The sequence below is a fragment of the Monopterus albus genome, unplaced genomic scaffold (assembly GCF_001952655.1).
Source record: "Monopterus albus unplaced genomic scaffold, M_albus_1.0 scaffold229.1, whole genome shotgun sequence".
Lineage (NCBI taxonomy): Eukaryota > Metazoa > Chordata > Actinopteri > Synbranchiformes > Synbranchidae > Monopterus > Monopterus albus.
The window spans coordinates 621,884-625,443 of NW_018128109.1; the positions used below are offsets into that span (position 1 = coordinate 621,884).

General features: G+C 39.1%; 1 long non-coding RNA gene across 2 annotated transcripts in view; it reads right to left on the bottom strand.

Moving 5' to 3' along the window:
• The window catches only part of LOC109971617 (uncharacterized), a 47,974-nt gene extending 46,561 nt beyond the window's left edge, over positions 1-1,413 (bottom strand). For both annotated transcript variants that reach the window (XR_002276578.1, XR_002276577.1), the window contains exons 1-2: positions 1,337-1,413; positions 1,045-1,202 (exon numbers count right to left, since the gene is read on the bottom strand). This is a non-coding gene — a long non-coding RNA (uncharacterized LOC109971617). The remainder of the gene's footprint in view (positions 1-1,044; positions 1,203-1,336) is intronic.
• Positions 1,414-3,560: the final 2,147 nt, after the last annotated feature.

Sequence of the window (3,560 nt, forward strand, 5' to 3'; positions counted from 1 at the left end):
GCAAAGACATAAAAAAGAGAAAGTGAGAAGTTGTACAAAGAGCAGCACAGGAGAGAAAAGAAAAAGGTACAAAGGTGTTAAACGAATAGAGAAGAACAAATGATAAGGGAACAAAGAAGAGCACTGAGAGGAAACTATTTAAAAGAGGACCAGAAGAAAATAACATGGGAGTAAAGATGGAGAGAACAGAAGTGAGACAAAGCAAAGAGAAGAAAGAACATCAGGAAATTCCCCTGTGTGTGTCTCCTGAGATCAGATCAGAGATCAGAAAGATGAGTGACCTTGTGGTCATCTGTCAGCCCCTCTGACTGTGCTGGAGGCAGGAAATCTCTTGAGGGAACTGACATGCGCTCACACACCCTATTGTAAAGTATACCAAGGTGAACATACAGCTTGTGTGCTCACTCATACATATAGGACAAAGCAAATTATAATCAGCAAACAGGATATAGCCTGATATTACACCCTAAAGGTATAGTCAGCTTTTCTTTCAGTTTTTTTCCTTGTTCTGTCTCCAGAGGCTTACACATGCACAGGATTTCATACATGACACTCACATGCAGTAGTAAGAATTAATATGCCTTGTAGAAATATATGAACATACAGCATGTAGGTACTATAAATTAAACATGCTGTGAAATCGATTCAGCTGATTAGTGCCTGCTCATATGATTAGGCTAGTTCAGATTACAATGAAAACAACAAAACAGCATGACAAAAATTCTTTGTACAAGGTCCACTTACTGAAATTGTTCATAGTTTTCAGTTACTAACATTCGTCAAATAAGGTTAATAATAATCTGTGTATATTCATTCACCTACTCATTAAAAACAAACTAGATCTTACTATATAGTTGTAGTAGCTGCTTTGTAATACTTAATTGTCGTTTTCACTCTCACGCCTATGTACTCTGCAACAGAAGTAATGTGCTTTAAACTACAACAAAACAACGCAGGCTTGGAGCAGGACCAAACACATGAGCGCTTCTTTTGATAGGGCACGATTTCAAAATAAAGTACCCGCAGTGTTGGGTTGGTACTCACAGATCCGCGGGACAAGTTAAAGATGTGGAACAGCGAGTAGTGCGTGGCTGGATCTCAGGTTGGATGCTGCAGCAGTCCAACATGGAGCTCAGCTCAGCTGGAGCAGGTGGGAGACATCTGGCCTACTCCTCATGGACGACTGTCCTCCTCCTTTTTGTCTAATGAATACAGAAGTGTCCTTAGTCACTTTAATTACAAAAACCTCATACGCTAATTCAAAACGGCTTTGTGTTTTTGCTTAGCTATCAACACTAAAACGTCACTAGATAATGTACTGAATAGGTGTATTTACCTTGTGTGAATTGCAATAGGTCCTCAGGTAGTATATCTTTGTTTTAACCGACGTTATGAAAATACTCCCACTTTCACATGGATACATAGCTCAGGTGTTCTGATTAGATTGTAAGTCCCACCCATTTACCTTCTTCTTCTTCTTCTTCTTCTTCTTCTTCTCCCCCTCCTCCTTCTCTTTCTTCGTCTTATTCTTTTTTTTTATTGATACAAAGTAACACATTAACAAAACAAGTCCGGACATGGGAGACAAGACAATGGATACATGACATTACAAAAAGATGTAAAGTGCAGTATCGTGATGTGTGAGGCTGTGAAGTGTGTGTATTTCCAATTTATGCAGTCTGTGAAGGGAAGGAAAGGGAGAAGGAGAGAAACAAAAAAATCACAACAACAATGATAAGATACTACCAATAAAAGCAGCCTGTTACATTTTTAGAGATTGGTGGGAATGTGCGTGGCCTCAGCCCCAGGTGTTTGGTTCAAGTTGGGTTCCATGTGTCATTAACAGCTGATAGTCTATTCTTGTGAGTAGATGTCATTTTGTTTTCTTGGCAATAGCTAGAGAAATGAGTAGTGGGTTTTTGTATTTAGTGGTCAACGTCTGTGATATTACCGAGCAAGCAACATGAGGGAGGAGGGATTCTACAGCCCAAGATGGTGGAGAGTTTCCCTGTCACTGCTATCCAGAGGGAATGAACTGGTTGGCAGGTCCAAGAGTATCGTGATGTGTGAGGCTGTGAAGTGTGTGTATTTCCAATTTATGCAGTCTGTGAAGGGAAGGAAAGGGAGAAGGAGAGAAACAAAAAAATCACAACAACAATGATAAGATACTACCAATAAAAGCAGCCTGTTACATTTTTAGAGATTGGTGGGAATGTGCGTGGCCTCAGCCCCAGGTGTTTGGTTCAAGTTGGGTTCCATGTGTCATTAACAGCTGATAGTCTATTCTTGTGAGTAGATGTCATTTTGTTTTCTTGGCAATAGCTAGAGAAATGAGTAGTGGGTTTTTGTATTTAGTGGTCAACGTCTGTGATATTACCGAGCAAGCAACATGAGGGAGGAGGGATTCTACAGCCCAAGATGGTGGAGAGTTTCCCTGTCACTGCTATCCAGAGGGAATGAACTGGTTGGCAGGTCCAAGTAGCATGAAAATAATTGCCAGTGCAACCTAGAGTGCATTGTGAGCAGATGTCTGTGTCAGTGAAACCAATTTTGAACAGTTTACTTTGAGTAATATGGGTCCTGTAAATGGTCTTGTATTGTATAAGTTGTAAGTTTACATTGCTGGTCATAGAGAAGATGTTATTGCAAGTTTCAGTCCAGAAGTTGGAGCTGAGGGAGAGAGTTAAATCATGATGTAAGTGAGTGATTCCTTTGTGCTGCCATGTTGGGAAATAGATAGGGTTATTATGTAGTTGAAAATCAGGGTTGTGCCAAACTGGAGTGTATCTACATGGTGCAAGTGATGATTTAGTGAGTTTGTTTGCTTTCCACCAGGCTGTCAGAGTTCAGAAAATTGTGATGTTCATATAGTAAATCATTTTCTTAATAGAGTTGGGTAGGAAGGGAAGGTCTGAAACTGAGTTATTTGAGTTATTTTTACAGTAATTTTGCTCTAATTCTTCATCTTATTCTTCTTAGTCTTCTCTTCATCCTTCTCTTTCTTCTTCTTCTGTTATGGCTGTTGGGAAAGGTATGACAACCAATGCTCAAAATGCCAAAACTGGCGCCGCTGTGTTTTCTTGTGTTAGATTGTAAAATAACCACAGTGCTTTTCATATACAAAGGATCACTGATTATTAGTGTGAAAGAACTTTATGTAGTATTTTAAAGATTATTTATTCATCTTTCTAAAATGTTACTTATTTAGCTTAGAAAACACCATGATTAGCCTAGACTATTTATTCTCAGAGCATAATGCTAGTTCTTCTCACACATTATGTGAACTCATTTGGAACTTTCACCTTGTCAGTGTGGACAAAAGTGATGTGCCATTATTTTAACATTCTTTGACAATCATAAAGCAGGTGCAGGAACATTTGCATGATGGCTGAAGTAGCAGCTGACCAGTTGAACAGTACATTATTAAAATCTATATCATCCTGGATGACAGAGCTGCCATAAGGAAAGGTTAAATACAGAATGAAAGGAACACAGAAACAGAAATCATGTAGATAATTTTGGGTAGTGCTATAATATCTCCCCTTGGAGATGGAGGGATC